The sequence below is a fragment of the Pelophylax lessonae genome (assembly GCF_965119305.1).
Source record: "Pelophylax lessonae genome assembly, chromosome: 10".
Classification (NCBI taxonomy): Eukaryota; Metazoa; Chordata; class Amphibia; order Anura; family Ranidae; genus Pelophylax; species Pelophylax lessonae.
Window position 1 is genome coordinate 17,724,319 of NC_138777.1, and position 25,958 is coordinate 17,750,276.

At 47.2% G+C, this 25,958-nt stretch overlaps 1 protein-coding gene across 1 annotated transcript in view; it reads left to right on the top strand.

Annotated features, from left to right (window-relative positions):
- Nucleotides 1–25,958, top strand: part of LOC309565853 (uncharacterized protein) — a 227,274-nt gene that overhangs the window by 149,482 nt on the left and 51,834 nt on the right. The gene's annotated exons all lie outside the window — the stretch shown is intronic.

Sequence of the window (25,958 nt, forward strand, 5' to 3'; positions counted from 1 at the left end):
GGAGTGCCTGGTGAAATTCTGAATCGCAAGTGTAAATATTCATGTATGACACTGACTGCAGATAGGATCATGCATACACTAGTATCTTTGGATTACAAATATCATGCTGAAGAGTGATAAGAGCTCCAACTGCCAGTGAAGATATAGCAAGGCCTTGCTAGGGAGGGAACTTTAGCATAAACTGCTTTAAAGGGGACTTGTTGCAGTATTATTGAGTCATTATAAGTGAAGACTAGATATTGCTAGATTTGATATTAGAGAGTTTAAATCTGAAGTAATAAGGTAACACATGTTGCAATAACTTTGACACTCATAGCTGACATTGTGGTTGGATTACATTATTCATTATTATAATATCCTGTTATTTGAGTATTCACATTTAAGGTGTCGGTCAATTGAGCTCTATTTTGGTTTGGTGGGGTTCAATTAATTGATATTGTTATGTCTGGTTCTTATCAAATGCTATTTGTTATCAATAAGTTCTATTGGTATAACTATTTCAAGTAAAACAACAGAGTTCATATTTTCATTGTGTCAGAGTGTCTTTGAAGATTATAGTCGAAATGTTGGAACCTAAAGTGTCCAGTGGGTTGGATAATTCTCAGGGTCAGGTGAGTGCAGAGGAACATCTGTTAACCAGCAGCCCTCAAGGGGGGTGGTGCTACATTTTCTTTAAAGTAAACCTTCTTTGTTCACAAAGGTACAGGTTTACTTAAAGCGGTAGGAAAACCGAAGGCCCTTCTTTTTTTAAAAAAAAGCCCTGCAAGACAATGTCATTATGTGAAACTTACCTTAGAGCGAAGTCTTCCAGCGGCGCACTGTCACCGCTGAATGTGCTTTCATCTTCATCCATTCTTTCTTCCTTAAATAGCATGCCTTCATGCTGCATTATACATCATGTTGGTCTTTCATTGATTAGAAACTGATATGTTTATACATTATATTATATTATATACAATAATTTTTCTTTTTTACTATTTAGTCCTTATATTTCAGTTATTATCTCTTAGTCTATTCTCTTCTACTCTACAAGCATATGTGCACTGATCTTTTCCTTTATATTTTTGTTACATATACAAAGTCTTTTCCATATATTTTTTGATAAATAAAAAAATAAAATACATTGACAAATATTTGTGTGTCATGTTTTTATATATGATTTTCATGTGTTTTTTCTCTCATTGTTATATATTTTCCTTTTTTGTTCCACAAATTTCCTTTACACTGTTCCGAATAATATGTTTTTTTTTTTTTTTTGTTTTTTTTTTTAACAAAGCATTAGGTAATCAACTGTTTACCATAATCGCAGGTTATTATACATATGTGGCTTTTTTTCACTTGTCAAATACCTTGGGCACTGATTTCATTACTTTACACCTGTTGGAGGAGGGAGCCTTCTAATTAAGGCTGAATGATTCAGTTGTCCTTAGGTTTTGAAGAAGGATCTCTGGAAGTAGGCTGATTAATGTTGGGCATCATTTGACATGGAAGAGAAGCACCATTTAGTGTTGAAGATTTTCTGTGGGGGGACAGTACCAGAGTTAAGGTGAGTATTGCAGCATTACATTTTTTTATATATATAAAACCAGAAAACTGGATTTTATGACTTACCATAAAATCCTTTTCTCTGAAGTTCATTGACAGACGTAGTTCCATATTCTTCTTGAACATTGGGTTATGCTGCCCCCTACAGTAGTAAGACTCTAGGCAGGAAAAATCTTTACCACACCTATGGGGCAGTCCCTGCAGGATTCAGTTTTGTTGCAAGTAGTGTTTAGAAGAAAAAATCCCATCCCACTCAGAAATAGAGGGGCGGGTGCTGCATCTGTCAATGAACTTCATAGAAAAGGATTTTACATTAAGTCAAAAATCCCGTTTTCTTTGTGGTTCATTGATAGACGCAGCTCCATATTCTTCTTGACCATTGGGATGTCCCAAAGCAATATTTGCACGAGGGGTGGGAAAACAATGCAAAAAAGAACGTAATTTCCAAAAAGCTAAACTTAGCCAACCACTGAACATAGAGTTCAACCAGGAACAGCTGGAGCTCACCTAGAAAACATACACCTTTAAAGAGAAAATTCTCTTTTAAACAGCAGCTTGCAAAACCTTGCGGCCAAAGGAAGCATCCGCGGATGCCAACATATCTACTTTGTAGAATTTTGTGAACATGTGCACAGACAACCAAGTTGCCGCTTGCAAACTTGCATTACTGACGCCTGATGGCGAAAAGCCCAAGAGGCACTCAGCACCCTAGTAGAATGCACCTTCACAGGGAAAGGTGGAACCTGACCCTTCAGTGAATAAACCTGCACCACCGTCTGCCTGATCTATCTGGATATGGTCGTGGCAGACGCAGCCAAACCCTTTTGAGGTCCTTCCGTGAGTACAAAAATAGAGTCTGATTTCCTGAAAGATTCAGCAGCTGCCAAGTAAACCCTAATTGTCCAAACCACATCCAAAGAATTCAAGGCAATTTCCTTGGGATGCTTGGGCTTAGGACAGAGTGAAGGCAGCACAATGTCTTCATTCAAATGGAAATAAGAAACCACCTTAGGAAGAAACAACTGATTAGGCCAAAGTACCACCAGATAAGGTGAAAAGCAGGTTAGCACCACCAATTCAGATACTCTGCGAGCAGAGGTAATAGCCAACAAAAAGGTTACCTTTTGTGACAGTGTAAGCAGAGGAATCTCCCGTATGTTCTCAAAGGGATGTTTTTAAAAATCAGACAGTACCAAGTTAGGATCCCATGGAGGTAACGGGGATCGTATCAGAGGAGCCATATGGCAAACCCCTTGAACAAAAGTGCGAATCCCAGCATGAATAGCTAAAGGGTGTTGGAAAAACACAGCCAAAGCCAACACTTAGCCTTTAATAGTAACCAAGGCCAACCGCTTTTCAACCCCTCTTTGGAGAAAAGTCAAAATCCTAGCCACCGAAAAAAGGCGAGGATGCACCTTCAGCGATTCACACCATGAGATGTACGATTTCCACATACGATGATAGATCTTCCTGGAAGTAGATTTTCTAGCCTTCAACCGTGTAGGAATCACTGAGTCAGAAAGACCCCTGTCCTTAAATACCTGGCTTTCAACAGCCACGCCGTTAAAGCCAGCGACTGTAAAGCAGGATGGAAGATTGGCCCTTGAGACAGCAGATCTTCCCTGAGAGGAAGTCTCCAAGGAGCATCGGCGACCAACTTACCAGATCTGCTTACCAAGACCAGCGATGGCAGGGAGGCCAGTCTGGGGCCACCAGAATGACTGGAATCCCTTCCATCTCTATTCTGCGCAGAAGCAGGAGTTTCAGCGGAGGGAACGCATCGATCAGCCGATACTGACCCCAAGGAACCACCAGTGCATCTGTGGCATCGGCCAGAGGATCCCGAGACCTGGCTACAAACGTCTGTACCTTCTTGTTGAGCCGAGAGGCTAACAGGTCGACGTCGGACACACAGCAGGTGAAACACCTCTGGATGCAGGGACCATTCTCCCTGATCCAACATCTGACGACTCAGGTAATCCGCCTGCCAGTTCTCCACTCCTGGGATATGCACGGCGGAAAGGGCTGGAAAAAAATCTTCTGCCCATTTCAGGATCTCGGCCACCTCCCGGCCCGCCAAGACACTCTTTGTGCCCCCTTGATGATTAACGTAAGCCATGGCTGTGGCATTGTCCGATGAATCCAAACTGGACAACTCTGCAGACGATTTGTCCAGTGACTCAGGCAAAGCTTTATCGCTCTGAGTTCCAGAATATTGATCGGTAGTCTGGACTCCTCCATGGTCCAGGACCCCTGGACACACAGCTTCCCAAGCACTCCTCCCCAGCCAGACAGACTGGCATCCGTGGTTACCATGGCCCAATACAATGGGAGGAAGGACTTGTCCTGGCGTAGAGCCAATGAGCGAAGCCACCACAGAAGAGCACACTTTGTGCTGTGACTCAACCAAATCATAGTGTCCAAGGATTTGGAACTGAGCAAATGGAACCACCTCAAAGGTCGACACTATCAGACTTAAGGCTCGCATGCAGGTCTGCAGAGAGGACAGGTTGCTGGATAACAGCGAACAAACTGCCCTCTGCAACTTTTACAGCTTTTCCGGGGGAAGAAACAGTCCAGAGTCAGGCCCAGATAATACAATTTTGAAGATGGTACCAGAGCAGATTTTTTTAAATTGATGTTCCAACCCAAACTCTTGCAGAGTCCGTATAGTGATTGTCAAGTCGCCCAACAGGACTGAATGTGAGTCTGCTCTTAAGAGGAGATCATCCAGGTACCCCAGTACCGCAATCCCCAATGCCAATGCCAATACCGGAGCCAACACTTTGGTGAAGACCCTGGGAGCGGAGGCGAGACCAAAGGGTATAACCACAAATTGATAATGCTCCTCTCCTACAGCAAAGCAAAGAAAGCGCTGGTGTCCAGCATAAATAGGGATATGCAGATATGCATCCCTGATATCGATGGAGGCCAAAAAGTCTCTTTGGTGTAGAGACGCCACTACCATGCTAAAGGGCTCCATTTGGAACTTCTGAACCCGCACAAATCGGTTCAGAGCCTTGAGGCCCAGAATTGGACGCACTTTGCCTTCTTTCCTGGGAACAGTGAACAGGTTTGAATAGAACCCCTAAAAGCGCTCCCGAGAGGGAACCGGCACAATCACGCCTTGCGACAGCAGATCTTGTACTGCTTCTCATAGATCCCTTAACTCATCTGGAGATAGGCGTTGATGGGATGGGAAGAATCTGTCCGACGGTCGAGACCTGAATTCGATCTCATAACCCAACCCAGTGGCGGCTGGTGCTCAAAATTTTTGGGAGGGCGCAAACAGGAAAATGTAATAGGCATTGCTTTGTGGCAAAAAACGCTGTAAAAAATTGCGTGACTTTGAGGTCACAAAAGTGTGAAAGGGGCCTTCAGTAATCAAGGTATAGTGTGCCCCCTTTCAATGTAGAGTGACCAGCACGCCCCCTTTCAATGCAGAGTGACCAGCGTGCCCCCTTTCAATGCAGAGAGAATAGCGTGCCCCCATTCAATGCAGAGTGACCAGCGTACCCCCTTTCAATGCAGAATGACCAGCTTGCCCCCTTTCAATGCAGAATGACCAGCTTGCCCCCTTTCAATGCAGAGAGACCAGCGTGCCCCCTTTCATTGCAGAATGACCAGCGTGCCTCCTTTCATTGCAGAGAGACCAGCGTGCCTCCTTTCATTGCAGAGAGACCAGCGTGCCCCCTTTCAATGCAGAATGAGCAGCGTGCCCCCTTTCAATGCAGAGAGATTAGCGTGCCCCCTTTCAATGAGAATGACCAACGTGCCCCCTTTCAATGCAGAATGACCAGAGTGCCCCCTTTCAATGCAGAGAGACCAGCATGCCCCCTTTCAATGCAGAGTGACCAGCGTGCCCCCTTTAAATGCAGAATGACCAGCGTGCCCCCTTTCATTGCAGAGAGACCAGCGTGCCCCCTTTCAATGCAGAATGACCAGCGTGCCCACTTTCAATGCAGAGAGACCAGCATGCCCCCTTTCAATGCAGAATGACCAGCGTCCCCCCTTTCAATGCAGAATGACCAGCGTGCCCCCTTTCAATGCAGAATGACTAGTGTGCCCCCTTTCGAAGCAGAATGACCAGCGTTCCCCCTGTCATTGCAGAGAGACCAGCGTGCCCCCTTTCATTGCAGAGAGACCAGCGTGCCCCCTTTCAATGCAGAATGACCAGTGTGCCCCATTTCAATGCAGAATGACCAGCATGCCCCCTTTCAATGCAGAATGACCAGCGTGCCCCCTTCCATTGCAGAATGACCAGTGTGCCCCCTTTCAATGCAGAGAAACCAGCGTGTCCTCTTTCAATGCAGAATGACCAGTGTGCCCCCTTTCATTGCTGAATGACCATCGTGCCCCCTTTCAATGCAGAGAGTCCAGCGTGCCCCCTTTCATTGCAGAGAGACCAGCGTGCCCCCTTTCAATGCAGAATGACCAGCGTGCCCCCTTTCAATGCAGAGAGACCAGCATGCCCCCTTTCAATGCAGAAGCAGAGAGACCAGCATGCCCCCTTTCAATGCAGAGAGACCAGCGTGCCCCCTTTCAATGCAGAATGACCAGCGTGCCCCCTTTCAATGCAGAATGACTAGTGTGCCCCCTTTCATTGCAGAGAGACCAGCGTGCCCCCTTTCAATGCAGAATGACCAGTGTGCCCCCTTTCATTGCAGAGAGACCAGCGTGCCCCCTTTCAATGCAGAATGACCAGCGTGCCCCATTTCAATGCAGAATGACCAGCATGCCCCCTTTCAATGCAGAATGACCAGTGTGCCCCCTTTCATTGCAGAGAGACCAGTGTGCCCCCTTTCAATGCAGAATGACCAGTGTGCCCCCTTTCATTGCAGAGAGACCAGCGTGCCCCCTTTCAATGCAGAATGACCAGCGTGCCCCATTTCAATGCAGAATGACCAGCGTGCCCCCTTTCATTGCAGAATGACCTGCATGCCCCCTTTCATTGCAGAATGACCAGCATGCCCCCTTTCATTGCAGAATGACCAGCATGCCCCCTTTCAATGCAGAGAAACCAGCGTGTCCCCTTTCAGTGCAGAATGACCAGCATGCCCCCTTTCATTGCAGAGAGACCAGCGTGCCCCCTTTCAATGCAGAATGACCAGCGTGCCCTCTTTCAATGCAGAATGACCAGCGTGCCCCCTTTCATTGCAGAGAGACCAGCGTGCTCCCTTTCAATGCAGAATGACCAGCGTGCCCCCTTTTAATGCAGAGAATCCAGCGTGCCCCCTTTCAATGCAGAGTGACCAGCGTGCCCCCTTTCAATGCAGAGTGACCAGCGTGCCCCCTTTCAATGCAGAATGACCAGCGTGCCCCCTTCAATTCAGAATGACCAGCGTGTCCCCTTCAATGCAGAGAGACTTACCTGCAGCGGCGGCTTCTCCTCAGTTCCTCGCGTCTCCTCGAGTCCTCCCGCCTCCTCCTCGGCCAGGTTCAGGACAGCGTAATACACAGATCGCTGGGTTCAGGACAGCGTAATACACACCAGAGCGCTGGGTTCAGGACAGAGTAATACACAGAACGCTGGGTTCAGGACAGCGTAATACACAGAGCGCTGGGTTCAGGACAGTGTAATACACAGAGCGCTGGGTTCAGGGCAGCATAATACATAGGGAGCTGGGTTCAGGACAACGTAATACACAGAGCGCTGGGTTCAGGACAGCATAATACACAGATCGCTGGGTTCAGGACAGCGTAATACACACCAGAGCGCTGTGTTCAGAACAGAGTAATACACAGAACGCTGGGTTCAGGACAGCGTAATACACAGAGCGCTGGGTTCAGGACAGCGTAATACACAGAGCGCTGGGTTCAGGGCAGCATAATACATAGGGAGCTGGGTTCAGGACAGCGTAATACACACCAGAGCGCTGGGTTGAGGACAGAGTAATACACAGAACGCTGGGTTCAGGACAGCGTAATACACAGAGCGCTGGGTTTAGGACAGCGTAATACACAGAGCGCTGGGTTCAGGGCAGCATAATACATAGGGAGCTGGGTTCAACACAGCGTAATACACAGAGCACTGGGTTCAGGACAGCATAATACACAGAACGCTGGGTTCAGGACAGCATAATACACAGAGCACTGGGTTCAGGACAGCATAATACACAGAGCGCTGGGTTCAGGACAGCGTAATACACAGAGCGCTGGGTTCAGGACAGCATAATACACAGAGAGCTGGTTTCAGGACAGCGTAATACACAGAGCACTGGGTTCAAGACAACGTAATACACAGAGCGCTGGGTTCAGGACAGCATAATACACAGGAGGGTGTTAGACACAGAGTGAAAGATTCAGAGGTTTTCTATGCAGAGATGGTCAGATACTGCAGACATGGTACAGGAGATTATCAGTGATTGCAGACATGATACAGGAGATGATCAGAGAGTGCATACATGGTACAGGAGATGATCAGTGATTGCAGACATGGTTCCGGGGGATGATCAGTGATTGCAGACATGGTACAGGAGATGATCAGTGATTGCAGACATGGTACAGGAGATGATGAGAGAGTGTAGGACATGATTCAGGAGATGGTCAGACATTGCAGACATACTACAGGAGATGATCAGAGAGTGCATACATCATACAGGAGATGGTCAGAGATTGCAGACATGGTTGATTCAAGAGATGGTCAGGGACTGAGTTTATGGCTGAACCCAGTGTAAAAGTGTATAGTATCGCAGGGCTGCTCCACTTTATTTAAACCAGCTGTGCAAGATCAAGTCAGTAAAAATGACAGAAGACAGCAGCACATCCAATTTCAAAAATGTCTTACAAACAGTCAACTGCTCAAGATTAGTGGAGTTCAGTAAACAGGTAATGGGTTTGTGAAGCTTCTAACCTGAACCAACAGTGAATGCTCCAAAAATAAAAAAAACCCATGCAGCACACACAGAGCTCAAACTAGCTGAATGGAAGCTGAAATGGTTAACAGTCATGTGTTCCTGGTGTTGCTGCAGGGTCTTCTTATCAGTGTATCAGGCAATGTACAGCTCAGGGAGATAAAACATAAGGAGTGAGGGGAGAGGAGGCTGATCGGTAACCTGCAGGATGCCTGAATACACAGATATCTGGAACACACTGCAGCCAACCAGCATTACACGTGACATTGCTCTAATTGTTGTCATACCTTCTTGCCTTGCATCTACCTCCCTGGTGCTCCCAGTCAAATGTGGCGGGCTGGAGAGGGGCGGAGAAGGAGTGTTATACTGCCTGCTTACTGGCGGTGGATGGAAGGGAGGAGGAGCTCCACATCTCAGCCCGCCCTTCCCCGACATCAGAGCTCCAATCTGACAGCTCTGCTCTCTCACTGACACTGTGCTGGACGGTCACACTGAATGTAGAGCTGGACTGTCAGTACACCGCCCCTGAAAGCTACAAGTGACAGAAAATAGCGGTGATAATGGACCTGGCTGGCCAGGGCCTATATTATGATATGGGCCTGGTGCTGCAGCTCCAATAGCCCCTATGTTAATCCGGCCCTGTCTGCATAAGCCAAGACTGGGGCTTGAGTGAGGCTCTCCTCTAACTTCCAGAAGGCCTGTTCACACTTGACATCCCACTGAGCCTGGATAGACTCTTTAGATCCTCTAGGCCCTTTCCTGAGTGCCTCTGTCTTCTGAGAAGTCAGTCCTTGTTCTTTGGTTTCCCTCTTCAGCAGCTCAAAGGACCAGCTATCTGAGAGAAATTATTTACAAACCTCCGGTAGTAGGAAAAAACCCCCAAAAAGGACCATAACTCCATCACATTTGTAGGTCTAGGCCAAGTAGTAACCTCCTCCAACTTCTTCGGGTCAGTGGATACTCCGGCAGTGGACACCACGTGTCCTAAATAGGTGACAGAAGTCTGATAGAATTGGCATTTCTTCAGAAACAACTTCAACCCTTCTTCATAAAGCCTTTCAAACACCTTCTCCAAACGGCTTCATGCTCCTCCAAAGTCTTCCCAAAGACAATGATGTCATCGAGGTAGACCAGAACTTCAATTAAGAGCATGTCTCCCACTGTATTCTCCATGAGCCTCTGAAAGGTCGCTGGGGCCCGGCCAATCCTTGAGACATACGATTGAACTCGAAGATGCCTGAAGGGCTAATGAAAGCAGTCTTTTCTCTGTCTTCAGGATGCATGGGTATTTGATAATACCCACTCTTCAGATCCAACACGCTGAACCATTTAGCTTCTGACAGGCACTGCAAAGCATCTTCAATCTGAGGGGTGGTATATTGATCTGGGATGGTTCGATGTTTTAGGGTACGGTAATCAATACACATCCTAATGGTTCCATTCTTTTGTGTACCACCACTATGGGGGAAGCATAGGGACTATGGGACTCCCGTATAACTCCTGACCTCTTCAGTTCGGCCAACTGTTCACGGAGATCTTCCAAGTCACTCAGTGGTATTCTTCGGGCTCTTTGTCTGAAAGGCTTGTCCTCACTGAGGCGGATCCGATGTTGGGCACTTTTAGCACAGCCTACATCGTAATCGTTTCTTGAAAATAATTTCTCCCACCGAGACAACTGGGTCTTCACTCGCTCCCCCCACTTAAAAGGAACAGCTGGGCGAGCAGGGGGAAGTACCCTCTGACTTCTTCTCTCTACTCCTCTCTTCCTTCAGCTCAGAAGGGGTAAGTGGGGAGGCAGCACTCACATGTCCTAACACCATCCTGGGCTTCAAACGCACTGGCTGAATTGTAACATTTCGGACACTTACAGGGATCTTCCCACCATTTTTCTGTAGCACTTTGGTCGGGACCACTTCCGGCACCAGCTCAATCCCGCTGTCCGCTGCCAACAGATCCCCTTCCACCATCACAAAAAGTCCCGGTTGATCCCAGGACAACTTCACCAGAGCCTTCATGCAGGTTCTTGCTCCCGGCTATAACACCTTCTCTTTGGTGTCCAGCCTCCAAAGCTTCCCCACTTCTTCAATTGGGGTCTTCTGCTCCTGTAGCACTCGCTGGAAAGCTTTCCTTAGCATAGGATGCACCTCTTCTTCTGTAGACCCTTGGGCCACTAAAGGGATGAGAATCCGTCAAACCAAATCCGTATTTGTGCCGATTATCAAAGAATTCTGTTTAGAACCTGGGGTCGAGGGCACACCACGGCCAACGTATCGAACACTTCCATCTTCACCCCTTTCGTTGGCTGGAGTGATATCTTCACGGGAATATACCCGTCATAGGGGAACTTTTGAGTCCATAAACCCCAGATCTGCAGTTCTTCTAACTTGCACAGAGGAATGTGTCTCAAATGCTTCCGGTAGAAGTCACTGTATAGCAAGGTCACGTGGGCGCCCGTGTCCAACAAGGGCCTTAGTATAAATGCCTTCCACTTGCAGTGGTACCACCGGGGACGGCCCCACTGGGTTCTTGGGTACCACTTCTCTGCTGGAACAATTTCCGACAGACCTTGTTACTTGAGCTTTTCACCTTCTGGGGTCTGGTTCTTTCAGGAAACTCGATGGTTTGCACCTTGACAGATTAAGTCTTTGGGGTTCTAAACTCTTTCGGCTGGAGGGGAGTGGAGGTACCAACCCCCTGTGTCTCTCTACCCAACTCAGGGGATCCCCACAAAAACATAGAGGTATTGGGGACAGATGAGGAGGCACATCCCATCTCATTGTGACCATAACTATTCTGATAACTGCTGGAGCTCAGACTTTTAGCGGGACTCTCATTTGGCTCCTTCACTGAGGTGACCCTGAAGTTTTTCGGCCTTCTTGGTAAGGAAGAACTTCTGTACAGCCCTTAACAAGTCTTCCATTGTTTCATGACTGAGTCCCCGCTTCGGCCTGGGGCCCTAAAATGCCCCTTCTCTCCGCAGGCAAAGCACCCTCTATCCCGAGGGGAGAAAAGATTGGATCCTTTAGATTACTTCCGCACTTCAGGGACTTTCCCTTGTGCCTCCATGACCTGCATCAAGGTCTGACACATATGCGTCTGGGCTTGGGCTACTTGCAGCATCAAGTCAGCGGACAGTGAACCATCCTCAACCTTCCTCCTCTCTGGAACTTCTCCCTTCTACTCTACGAGCACTTGAACAATGTCCAGGGCATAGTCAGCCCATGCATCCAGGATGTAGGCCGATTGCCCCGGTGTTAGGGCCCGCACCCAGCGTCTGATCTCAGTCTCGGTGTGTTCATATCGTGCAACTTCCAGGACCACACTTTAATCGAAACTGGCTCTTTGATACTGTGCCCAGGACCGGGCAAGGGCAGGGTTCATTGCTTCTCCAGCTACTGACACTCTGGGAGGGGCATTCAGGGCAGAAGTGGCATTGGATATCCTGGACGAGCTCCCAAATGTAGCCCTGCCCCCAAGGGGGTGGCTTATTGCATGGGTATACTCTTCACTTCTTTGGCCCTGAGCCTGCTCCAACCCAACTGACACTATTTGTTATGTCATTCTGAATGATTGAGACCACAAGGATTGCAGTGAAGAATCAGTTTACTGCTTTTGTCTTTTAAAATAAACAAGAGTATACAAACAAAAGGTAAGGTCAAAGGTAATGCAAATGTTGCCAAGGAAGTAGATCCTGAATTCCCAACCAAAGAGTTAGGTTTAGTTCAGCACCCAGGATCTGGGACACAGGCCGCACATGCATACGCAAATAAATGCGTATGTATGCTAGAGGACTGCGCACAGCAACAATAAAGACACATTGAATTTTATTGGTGTACTTAGAGAGTGACCACAGATTAGAATAACTACACTTAATGTAGAATACACAATATAACAATGCTAAATTACTATCACAGTGCACTCTGTGTACTAACGGGGGCCCCCTTTATGCTGAATTGCAAACGTCTCCTGGAGAGTGAGGCTTCACTAGTCTTCACCGGCAAGGAAATCCCAACAATCCAAGGAAAGTAATTGTAATCCAATAAAGGTAAGGATAATGAACTGTATCCCCCAAAACACTCAATAACTGTAATCCACAGCGATGTAGGCAAACAGATCCTGTTGCGTCCCAACAACTAATAGCCCTGAGTAAAGGGCTTGAGGCCTAGTTCACCCACCTCGCACTATATGTATAACTGCAGTGTCCAGTGGTTTAACTATATGTCCGTTTGGTCTGGTTGAAGTAAACAGTTTGGTAGTTTTGCTCTTTTTGGTAGTTTTGCTCTAACTCAGACTAGGTCTGTACTTTATGCAGATGTAGATACTGGATGTCTCTCACCCAAACCGGGAACTCTGCTCTCCACTGCACCCAGGCCCCGCTCTGCTCAGCGTCTCCTTCTGCCTGCTAGCAACCTTCCGTTTGGTCACGCTACCGAGACTTCGCCACACACTCACACCGCTCACTTCAGCTCTGGTGTCCGCCACTAGGCCTCGGCCTATTCTCCTGCAATCCGCAGCAGCTCTTCCCCCTTCCTTCCAGTGCTCTGTCCTTGAGGCAAGAGAGTGAGAATTCATCCCGCCCCCCTTTATAAAGACACTCCCAGCAAGCTCCAAGCATCCCGTTGCTCCCTGGGAGAAGAGTCTCTCTCAGCAGTCTATGATCCTGGCTCCTCCCGGACTCCATCTCCCATAATTCCAGAGTCACTGTCTTTGCAGAACTTTAATAACAGATAACCGTTTGAACAATGCCAGCCGTGCGACCCGGCAGTTGGTAAAAACCACAGTCTTAATGAGATGTCCAAAGTGCAGTAAATCGTGGCAATCAATCAAAGCATGTCCCTGGAGTGAATCATTCGTTTTGTTGACCTACAAAGGCAACCTTATGCACAGAAAAATGTTTTGCAAAGGTTATTGCAGAGATTCTTAGAAAAGAAAAAAAGAAACAGGGGGCACCACCATCTGAGTGTAGGCTTGCCTCCTATCCCTTTCCAATGGTTTGCCAATAAAGTTTACACTCAGATGGGGGCGCCCCCTGTTTCTTTTTTATTTTCTAATAGCACATGGAGGATTATGCAACTCTGCCTGGGGAGCTGTACCCATTTATAGGAGTGATGCTTGTATTAATGACTAATTTATGGCCCTCATAATGAGACTAATTTGGTGCTTAACCACTTCTGGACCGGAAGATTTTCCCCCTTAATTACCAGGCCATATTTTACGATTCAGCACTGTGTTACTTTAACGGACAATTGTGCGGTCGTCGATGATGTACCCAAATAAAATTGATGTTCCTTTTTTTTCCCACAAATAGAGCTTTCTTTTGGTGATATTTGATCACCTGTGTGATTTTTATTTTTTGCGCTTTAAACAAAAAAGAGACAATTCTGAAAAAAAAAACAAAAAAAAAATAAATATTTTTCACTTTCTGCTATACAACATTCTCAAAAAATATATATATATATTTTAAATCAAACCTTTTTTTTAACATTTTAGACCAATTTGTTTTCTGCTACATATTTTTTGTTAAAAAAAAAAAAAAATCGCAATAAGCATATTTTGATTGGTTTGCGCAAAATGTATCGCGTCTACTAACTACGTGTAGCACCCTCCTAGGTAGGTGCTAGGTAAACACATATGTGGCCCTGTCTGCTTATCAGGGGAGGGCCTGATCTGTTACATGCTTCCAGGTGTGGTCTGTTGAATCTGGGGAGTCTCCCCACTGTATCCAATGAGGGACCTTGTTGGACAGTGGAGGAAACCTAGTGTAGCAAAATTTCCAGGCCTGTGGCCTGATGTGGGTCTGCCATCAGTACAGGTACTCTCTCCAGCCCATGTGAGCTGTGACCCTGGGTGTGACAACTGAAGCCGCGACAACTCCGGCATCTTTGTTTGTGGTTTTTATTTGGTTTAAAGGGGATGGGAGAAGGGAATGAGTGGGATACTCCTTGAGGCTTGAACTAATTACAAGTGGGCCTTTGCTCTTGAAAAATACCCGTTGGCGCTTCCTAGACGCCAGCCAGCGCCAGCCAACACTCACTAACGCTGTATATAGTATGTAGAACACAAAAGTGCTGAATCCTCGACTATGAGTCCAGAAGATCCAGGACTGAGAACTGTAGAACTCCTGACACTGTTGTGCTGTGGAAGTCACTGAATACTATCCCCAGCTTTGGCTAGCTTGAGATAGTATTAAATAGAACTCTGTATAGCTAGCTGTACTTGCAACTGGCACACTCTGTACAATTCAGGGCCCAATCGCAGGTGCCCCCCTTTCACTTGAACTCTTCAGGGTCCACTGACTATGTATCCCCTCTGTAGCTTCAGGGTCCTCAACCTAGGTACCCCCTTTGCAACTAGCTGGCACTGGATCCCAGAACTTCTCCTGGAGTGGTCCCCTCCAGCTTCAGGCAGACCCCTAGGGGCACGACCTGTGTAGGCTTTCCTGGGACTGGACCCCTCTCTTTCTCTCTCTCTCTCCGCAGGCTCTCGGCACACCGGATCCCCTCAGCTCACACAGCACGCTCTGGACACTCAGGCGACACCCCGAGACATCCACCTTCCTCAGACAGGAGGAGAGACAGCCGCACTCTCCTTCCTGGGACTCTGCTCCCGCCAAAGACACCCTGTCACGCACTTCCCCCAAACTTATACCCACTCCCACTCCGTGGAGGATAATGCGCTAGGACGGTGCTCCCTGGTGTTTGTTTTTCCATTTTAGCGGTCTCAGACTAGCCTGGTCTTGCAAGGGGCTGCAAGGCCGAAGTATCCAAGAGAAGCCAAGTAGAAGGTCTTTGGTAGCCGCAGGGGTGTGGCTGTATGTGGTTAAAAGATTACCTCTCAGAGCGCAGGAGATAGGTGCTTTGCACCAATTTTTTGGTTAGGGATTCCATATAACAGGGATGGTGAGCAATGAGAGGCAGAACTGTACATGAGGATTGAGTAGTCACTAATATGCTTCAAATATAATGATGCTTTATAATAAAGCTTATAGTGTTTTTTTTCTAAAATGTGTTTTTAATTATAGGCTTAAATAAATGATGGTGTCTACTGTCTACAGAAAGTTCTGCAACCCTATAATACTGCATTGAAAGCTGTAGTGGTGTGGCCCTTTGAATGGGCAAGTTTGACAAATGGTGCCACCTGTCAAACTCTGCACACAATGTTAAAAATGCTGCAGTCATAAAGCAAGACATTACTGCCAGGGCATGTGAACAGCCCCATATGACTATTAATTTACAGTTCAGGAGGGTGGTGGGGGGTAAAGGGGGGGGGGGGGTGTAGTGCAGGACCCACTGGATTTTTGTGTCCCCCTATTTCTGCACTGCCAAGCAACATGTATTTTCAACTCTCATTCAGAGACAAGGAATCAGCCCATGGGCTGCTTGTTTTTGTTGTATTATTGGAGAAAACAATTTGGATAGGGTATAGGTATTATGGGATGCCCAACCTGTTTTGAAGAACAATGACGAGGACAACTTCCTTCTCTATGTAATCTGGAAAAATGAACATATACTTGACTGTAATCTTTCTGGAACAGCAGCAGTCTCATTGAACTTGACAAGGAAATACCCCTTTATGGGAGCTTTGGGTTCCCAGAGTAGAACTTTAGTTCCCACTTGCAGGAGCCCTATGTCCCCTCTCTTGAAAATACCAGTCCACTTAACTGCTTAGTGAAATATCCCAGGACAAGGGGTTGAGACACATTTTGCTAGCACAGTGCCAGAAAAGATTGCTTTTCTGGCCCTGGGGAATGTAGAAGTACTCACACTGTCTCTGGAAATCCTGCTGTTTTAGAACAGATGAATGTTTATTCCTCCTGCTGTACGGGTCCTTCTCTACAAGCCAGGGTGTCTCCTCCTAACTGAGACCATGGGATAGTGGCGATCCCTCAGTACTTCTTCCTCAGCTCCTAGCCTGGAGACAGAGCTCCCCTCCACCAGGGGACCCCTCCCAGGCCACACGTCACAGCTTCCTCACTGCATCTTCCACCCGACTCCCCTGCTGGCCAGGCTGAACAATATTAAAGGGCTAACCCAGTCACCCTGCAAGGTCTTCTGCCTGGTTATTGTCCAGGCTTCCTCAAGTATGCAAGATCAGGACCTCCTGGCCTCTGCCCACTAGCTTCTTGAAACTTCTCTAAACTTCTAGAATCAGTGCTCGGTATCAGAGAGCCCTCCCGGTAGAGCCCTCCAGCCTGACCTAGAGTAACCCGACCCAGTTAAAGACTCACGCAACTTACCATGAGTCACAAAAACAAATTTACCTACAATTGTTTAGCAGTAGAGGGTGCTACAATGGTAAAACTGCAGCTCCTCTGCCCTTTTTACTGCCTTTCTGTTGGGATTGAAGTTTAACTTGTTGTGGACCACTGTGGATTATCTTCAGTGTTTGATTGAAGCTGCATGGATTGAAGACCCACTTGAGAAGTATTGTATACGAATGTGAAACTCATATGGGATGTTTACTATGTTATCAGTTTTTTGGGTGGAATAATGGAGAATCATTTAAATTTTAGGTGCAGCGACTGTAAAATTTGAATTGATATGTTATATATGTACATGAATTTTTATCAGTGGGTTGTATAAGCATTTTAGCGCTGCACTACCTTATTTATTATTTTAGATTTTTTTTTTTACCAAATGCTGGCTAGCTATATAGTATAGTACGAGGCCCCATTCACAATAGTTTGATTTCTGCCATCATGAAGCCATGCATGGAAATCACATTATTCTCTATGATGCCTGTTCACATCAATGCAACATGGTGTGGTGCGATTTCTGAAAAGGTGTAGGTGCTTCTTATGGTGCAGCATAGTACCTGTCTGACTCCATAGACTTCAATGGTAGCGCATACTGTATGTAAAAGGCATGAAAACTGCATGTACATGTATTCTTGGTGTGTTTTTTGGCAGCATTTTACCTTTAAAGACCAGCCTGCAAAAAAAAGAAAAATGCATGACGTTTAACCACTTACCACCCGCCCGCAATGTACTGTGGTGGAGCGGTCGGTGTAGGCAAAGCCGCGTACTTGTACGTTGCTGCCGACTTCCGTGTTTAGAGCGCTCACATGTACACCCACCACCTGCTGTGATTGTCCATAGCGGGAGCCTCTCAGCAAGTCCCAGCCAATGATTCACGGCCTGGGACCCGCTGATCGGTTTTGTCCAATCATAGCCCAGAGCTCTGTGTTGATAAACACAGAGCTTTATAGAGAGGGAACGATCTGTCAGTTTCTCAACCCTGCAACTGAGAGATCTAGTAGTAAAAGAAGCACACATTATACATAGTTAGGCACGCATTTAACCCCTTGATCATCCTAGATGTTAAACCCTTCCCAGCCAGTGTCATTAGTACAGTAACAGTGCAAAGTTTTATGACTGATCACTGTATTGGTGTCACTGGTGATGTCAGTGGCAATTAGTCAGCTTCCCCCAACTTCAGTTAGTGTCAGATTTCCTGCTGCACTATTGCAGTCCCATTATAAGTTGCTCGTGCATTGCAATTGTGCTGCCGTGGTACGCCATTTCAGTTTTGCAAAGGGAACAAAGGATCATTTTATCTGGCCTCTGTTTAAAGAACTCCCATACTTTTGATAATCGTGGTCTAGCTTTTTGTGGTAAACTGGAACTTTCTCCATTCCCAGGAGAAGAAGCCGCCATTACACGCGAGATGAGTGTGACTCGTCGATGCCTTTCACGCATGCCGACGTATTTCCGTAATTGACGTAATTGATTACGTCGGCGCGTCGTTGCAGCACTAGTTTAGAGCGCTCACATGTGCACCCACCACCTGCTGTGATTGTACATAGCAGGAGCCTGTCAGCAAGTGATTCACGGCCTGGGACCCGCTGATCGGTTTTGTCCAATCACAGCCCAGAGCTCTGTGTTGATAAACACAGAGCTTTATAGAGAGGGAACGATCTGTCAGTTTCTCAACCCTGCAACTGAGAGATCTAGTAGTAAAAGTAGCACACATTATACATAGTTGGGCACGCATTTAACCCCTTGATCACCCTAGACGTTTAACTCTTTCCCAGCCAGTGTCATTAGTACAGTGACAGTGCAAAGTTTTATCACTGATCACTGTATTGATGTAACTGGTGATGTCATTTCCTGCTGCACTATTGCAGTTCCATTATAAGTTGCTGATAGCCGGTTCCGATTTGCTGTGTAACGAGGAAAATTGGACGATCATTCACCCGATTCTTATAGTGTGTACCCCACTTTACTCTCGGGGCCCCAGCTACTACTGGGTGAGGAGCGGAGCAGAGTGGAGAAAAATCCACCAGAGAAGGCAAGGAGATAAGCAGGCAGGCAGCTGGCCGGGACTTGAGCCAAGGAAAAAGAACATGCAAGCGGGGGCGGAATGGGCATGTGCCCGCCGAAACTCAAGAAATAGTTCCTCTGCACCGACCAGCACATAATCATCAGAAAGGGGCACAGATAATGAAAAAAACACACCCCCCCCCCCTAAGCTAGTAGGAGCGATGGAGCAGGGGGACGTAATTTTATTTAATTCTGCATTGAATGTCTTTGAAATTGCCTGGCCCCCTGTTCAAATCCAATCCAGGGACAAAACTGGGACACACTTGGATCAGGGGCAGTGTCCTCAGTCTGGGGACTGTCCCCAGAAACTGGGGACGTCTGGTCAATCTACATTACAGGCCTATGAGTCTCACACCGTGACGAGTACAACTACCACAGACCAAAGTAGCACTGTGCATTACAGCCAGGCCTCTCAGTCAGTGGTGTATTTGGGTTTTGTGCTGCCCTAGGCAAGACTAAAATTGCCCCCCCCCCCCCCCCCATGTAAATTTTCCCCACTCCTTTTTTAACGGATGTGACTCCCTCCAAAATTGAAGGACTACAAGTCCCAAAATGAACTCCTAAGGGGGTGAGAGAGAGAGAGAGAGAGAGGGGGTTGGTGAGGGAGGGAGAGAGAGAGAGGGCGGTGGGTGAGGGAGAGAGAGGGGGGATGAAAGAGAGGGGGGTGAGAGAGAGGGGGAATGAGAGAGGGGGGTGAGAGAGGGGGAGGATTATAGAGAAAGAGAGGGAGGGTGAGAGGAGGGGAGAGAGAGAGGGGGGTGAGTGAGAGAGAGAGGGGGTGAGTGAGAGAGGTGGCTCTAGCAACCAGTGGCCAATAGAGTCTCAGGTGGAGGGGGGGGTGGATTTTTTGCTGCCCCCCTGCAAAGTGCCGTCCTAGGCCTGGGCCTTGTTGGCCTAGGCCAAAATACAGCACTGCTCTCAGTCCCAATGAGAGTCTCATTTACACCTCAGTGTTTTGTAGCTTGAAGCTCCAAAACGCCAGAGAAAAAAAAAAAAAAAAAAAAAAAAAAAAACAGTTATTCTCTATGGAGATGGTTCACACCTCAACTCCAAGCTATGGAGCTTTTTTGTAGCTCGAATCAGTCACGTTTTTAGTCCCATAAAAATGAATAGAAACGCACCATTCACGCGTTTTTGTGCTCATGCGCATGTTATGTTGCCTGTTTTTTTCGCTATTTTCTGCTCAAATTAAAATAAAATAAATAGTAATAATATATGAATAAATAAATGTAAAATACATACATAAATAACAAAATTTTGTCATAAATAAAATAAATTAATAATATGTAATAATATATAAATATTAATTAACCCCTAACCTTAAAAAATATTAAATAAATTATTATTATATATAAATAATAAATAAACACCCAAACCTGGAAAAAAAACAATTCATTTATTTGGTTTTTTTTTGTGTTAGGGTTTTTAGTTATTTATTATTATTTTATTTTTTGAAGGGTTAGGGGTACCTATTTATTTCTTTATTATTACTTAGTATTTATTTAATAAATTTATTATTATTATTATTATTTATGTATGATTTTAAAATATTTTTTTTCCATTTATTTATTTATTAGTTTAGTAGTAGTAGTAGTATTAACACCGTAATCCTAAAAATAAATAAATAACCCTAGCCCCTTATCCTAACCCCAACTCCTAATCCTAACCCTAAACTAACCTTAAAGGGGAGCTCTGCTTGTTTATACCCTCCCCCGCTCCACTGCTACATTTGGCACTTTTTGGGGGGGAAGGGGGAGTGGGTACCTGGTTTTGACAGGTACTCGCTCCCACTTCCAGGTAAGATTGCCGCACAGCGATCTATGACATTTCCGGCCCCTCCTCCTTCCCATGCCGTCTTTTGGGACGCACACAGGTCCCAGAAGACGGCGGGACCTATGAGAAAGCGCAGCGTCACTGACGTATGCACAGTAGGAAACAGGCTGTGAAGTCGCAAAGCATCACTTTCTGTTTCCTATACTACAGATGCCGGTGCCTGCACCCGAAGTCGACTGATGAATCGGCTGCGGTGCCGACATCATGGGATCCCTGGACATGTAAGTGTCCGTATATTAAAAGTCAGCAGCTACAGTATTGGTAGCTGCTGACTTTTAAAGAGGAAGGAAAGCTTCCTCTGTAACTTGTACCTATGGGGAATTCTATGATATGGCCTACCTATAGGTACTGTAAATATCTCCTGAACTTACACCGTTTAGGAGATATTTACTGTGTACTGCGCCGATTACGTCATCAGCGCATGCGCTCTGAAGGAATGGCCGCCCATTCTGTTTCTTCAGGGGCTGTGCGTGACTGGCAGTAGTGACGTCATTGTGGCTAATCTACATGCAGGGCACCAGACGCATGGATTCCAATGAGGGTTTTTTTGTTTTTTTTTAAGCACCTGATTAGAGCCAGAGGTTCTAATAGGCTTCAAAAAAGGGTGGGCTCGGGGCGCAGAGCACTGTGCTCTGAGCCCACCCAGTTGTATGACAAAAGCAAATAAATATTCTCTATTATCACACTGATTCTCCTCCCAGCCAAACAGGAAGTGGGTTGTGAGACCCCTTTCCTGATTGGCTGAAAATAGAAGCCATTGGCCAGGAAGAGGGAGGAGATAAGAATGCTGGCTGGGGGTGGGGGGGTTGGTGTATTTGCCTCCCGGCCGTCCTTCTGGGAGAGGGTGGTGGATTTGCCGCATAGGCATAAGCATATTAGGCATACATTAACCTCTTTGATCACCCGCAGTGTTAACCTCTTCCCTGCCAGTGTCATTTATACAGTAACAGTGCATATTATTTAGCACTGATTACTGTAGTAATGTCACTGGTCCCCAAAAAGTGTCAAAAAATTCAGTTAGGGGTCCGATCTGTCCGCCGCAATGTCGCAGTCCCGCTAAAAATCGCAGATTGCTGCCACCACTAATAAAAAAATAAAAATAAAGAGTCCAAAAATCTATCCCGTAGTTTTTAAACGCTAAAAAATTTTGCGCAAACCAATTAAAATACGCTTTTTGGTATTTTTTTTGCCAGAAATATGTAGCAGAATACAAATTTGCCTGATATTAGATATATTAGATTTTTACATTTTTTTATTGGGAATGTTTTTTAGCAGAAAGTAAAAAATATGGCGTTTTTTTCAAAATTGACGCTCTTTTTTTATTTATAGTGCAAAATCTGATCAAATACCACCAAAAGAAAGCTCTATTTGTGGAAAAAATGCAGGTCCTGAGTGACGAGGATGGCTTGTCCCTGAGGGACCTGATCTCGTCCTGTAAGGTCCGGAGCTTGTCCTCCGGCAAAAACACCTTTGCTTGAACCGAGTCCAGAACCAGGTCGACTTCTGTACATTGATGGTCCATCCGAACTCCTGAAGCATCTGTACCGTGGTGGACAGATCGCGCAGTAGGTCCTGGCGGACACTCGATCTTAAGATGAGATCATCCAGATATCCCAAGACCGCAATGCCCTGTGCCCTCAGCAGGCCTAGAACCGGCGCTAACACTTTTGTAAAGACCCTTGGAGCCGAAGCGAGACCGAAAGGTAACGCCACAAACTGATAGTGGTCCTCCGCTATAGGGAACCGAAGGTACCTCTGGTGACCCTCGAAAATGGGGATGTGCAGATACGCATCCTTCAGGTCTATAGAGGCCAGGAATTCCCCTGGACTCAGGGAGGCCACCACCGAGCGGAGAGATTCCATACTGAACTTCCAAACGCGCACAAAGCGGTTCAGAGCTTTCAGGTCCAGAATAGGACGCGCCTTGCCCTCCTTTCTGGGCACAGTGAACAGATTGGAATAAAACCCCCTAAACCTGTCCCGATGAGGCACTGGGACGATCACCCCCTGGGCAAGGAGGTCCTGCACCGCTTGATGCAGGTCCTGCAGGTGCCCTGGGGTCAAATGAAGATTTGAGGGAAAAAATCTGTCCGCCGGCCAGGAAAGGAATTCGATCATGTACCCTGATCGAATGATTTCCTGAACCCACCTGTCCGGAATTCGGAGCAGCCAAGGTTGGAGGAAACCGCGCAAACGTCCCCCCACCCCTGAAACGGGTGAGGGCGCCCCTTCAGGCAGAGGCGGATTGACCCGCCGCACCGGCACTGCCGGACTTCTGTTTGCCCGTCCAGGGCTTCTTCTGGCTACCTTGGCCCTTGAAGGGCTTGCCCTTGGTTTGATTCCGAAAGGCACGAAAGGACCCCTGGTTGGGTCGAGAGGCGGAACCCCGCTTGCCAAGAAAGGACTTGTGCTTCGGGTTCTGGGGCAACATGGTGCTTTTGCCCCCCGTGACGGCTATTACCAAGGTATCCAATGCCTCGCCAAAAAGGCGAGAACCTGCATAGGGAAAATCAGCCACTGCTTTCCGTGATGTCTGGTCAGCCGACCAGCTCTTCAGCCAGATCAGCCGACGGTTAAGCACTGCGACACTAGATAGGCGTGCTACCAAAGGGGCCTCATTTAAGGCCGTATCGCACAAATACATGACTCCTTGGTGAATTTGATCCACCATATCCAGCCTGGCAGGTGGGACAGAATCAGACACGAGGTTGCTCCTAAGCACTTTAGTCCAATCAGCCACCGCCTGAGCCACCAGAACAGATGCGAAAACAGGTTTGAGCAAGGAACCCGCCACCGTGTAGGAATGGCGGGCCAGAGACTCCAACCTCCTGTCCGTGGGATCCCGAAAAACCGGGGTCTCCTCAGTAGGAATTAAGGTAGCCTTGTTCAATACTGCCACAGTGTGATCCACCTGTGGAGGCACACACCATCGCGATTCCGTAGCCGGTGCAAAGGGATAAAGTAACTTAAACCGACTAGGTACCATGAATGGACGTTTTAAAGTGCGCCACAGTTCATTAACAGTGTAATTAAACTCAGCGGGGCAGGGAAAAACCTGCGCTGACTTGCGGGTCCTGTGTGTCCCAAATGAGGACACAATGCCCGGAGGACTGGGCTCATCCTCCAAATGTAGAGTTTCTTTTACAGAAACAATCAACTCATCCATGGTCGCTCGTTCTTCAGGCGACCCCGGGGGAGAAACATCAACCCCCTCCACCTCCGCCTCCCCCTCAGACCCCAGCGGGTCTAAGGATGAGCGAGACCCTGAAAAGGGAACGCCCGCCGCAGCAGCCATATCACCATCTGAATCAGAGGAGAGAGATAATCTGGGCTTCTTCCTAGCAGCACGTTCAGCCATCAGCACCTCCATTTTGGACACTAAGGACGCCACTACAGCGGCTAAAACAGGCATAACAGGGGCCACAGCAGGACTGGGGTCCCCCACCAGAGCTGGAGGGAATTTGCTGTCCTGAGATTCCATTACCCAAGGTGAAAATAACAGTGCAATAAAAGGGTACTGTCCCTTTAAAACCGCTGCGGAGTGCGCAGCCCACCGCTATATGAACAGAGACAAAAGACCCCCAATAGGAGAAGAAAACTGTTACCACCTAGATCGCTGCTTCAGAGGAAAAGGAAGTGAGGTCATGAGAGGCTGAACTATAAGCTGCAAATGACCCAGGGAAAATGGTTGCCCATAGAACTGAATGGGAGACTCCGGGAAAATGGCTGCCGACATGTGTATGGAACGATCGTTCTGTCACACGCAAGATGGCAACGGATGGCGCCAAAACAGCATGTAAATCAGCCCACAGTGAAGCCAACATGCTTGCCCAAAGTAAAGATGGCGGACCGCACGGTTTTTCCCCGCTGCAGCCGCCACACACACAACGTCTGCACCCCCAAACACACACCGAAGTGACACAGGGGAAGGGGCCCCCAAATATACTCACGCACCGCAGCGCATGTATAGAGAAGACCCCCACAGGGATCGCAATGGGGAGCCCCACACCGGCACAGACATGGGGGACACACAGCAACACAGGACTGCCACCCCAGACAGAGGCCCCACACAGAAGTATTTACCTGTACCAGATGGCGTGGGATGCGCCGCCCCCCCCTACCCCTAAAAAAAGAAAAAAAAAAAAATGACAGAGCGAACACAAAGTTTAAAAAAAAAAAAATTGTTTCCTGGCGCTTAGAGGCAGGAGCAGAAGACGGGGGCGGAGCTGGGAGGAGGAGGGGGGAGAAGAGATGGCCGGCCAGATGATTTTGCGGGACTTCAGCCCGCTCCGCGGGACCGCGGGACTCACTCCAAATTGCGGGACAGTCCCGCGAATTCCGGGACGGTTGGGAGGTATGCCTATAGGTAAGCCTTATCATGGGCTTACCTATAGGTACAAGTTGCAGAGGAGAGTTTACTTCCTCTTTAACCACTTTACCACCAGTGATGTAGACCTACGTCGGCTGGCTTTGCGTGGTATCGTTTTTTAGAGCCGGCGGTAGGCTTTCCGGCAGAAATGACCGATGCAGCTCGGGAGCTGCTCGATCTTTACCCTGGCGAGCGGGAGGAGGCGCCCCCCCTTCCCGCCGCCTTCTGCGGCTCTGCCCGGGTCTCCTGTCCCACCGGACACCGGAGCACCCAGCCGGTGCATCCGCTGGCTGGATGGACGTCACACCCGGGTTACTCAGCTGCTAAAGGCAGCAGATTCAAAAAGTGAATGTATTCAAAAATGCAGTTTTCGCCGTTTTGAATACATAGAAGTGTAGCGGAGGGGTTTGGGGGTCTTTTAGACCCTCGATCCCTCCATAAAGAGTACCTGTCACTGCATATTGCTGTCACAAGGGATGTTTACATTGCTTGTGACAGCAATAAAAGTGATCAGATTTTTTTTCTAAATAAAAAAATAAATAAATAAATAGGAAAAAAAATAATAAATTTAGCCGCCCTCATCGCTGTTAGCTTGCGCACGAAAGAAAACGTATATGGAAGTCGCGCCGCAAATTAAATCGCTGTTCAAACCACACATGTGAGGTATCGCCGCGATCGCCAGAGCGTGAGCAATAATTAAAAAAAAAGAGCTACTCTCTAACTCTAAACTGGTAACCGTTAAAAAATGTTAAAACTTTGCCTATGGAGATTTTTATTGACCGTAGTTTGTCGCCATTCCGCGGGTGTGCGCAATTTTAAACCATAACATGTTGGGTATCTTTTTACTCGGCGTGACATCATCTTTCACAATATACAAAAAAATGGGCTAACTCTACTGTTTAGTTGTTTTTTAAATGCAGTGAAATTTGATTTTTCGTAATTCTTCCAAAAAAATGGCATTTGAAAGACTGCTGCGCAAATACTGCATGACAAAAAATATTGCAATGACCGCCATTTTATTCTCCAGAGTCTTTGC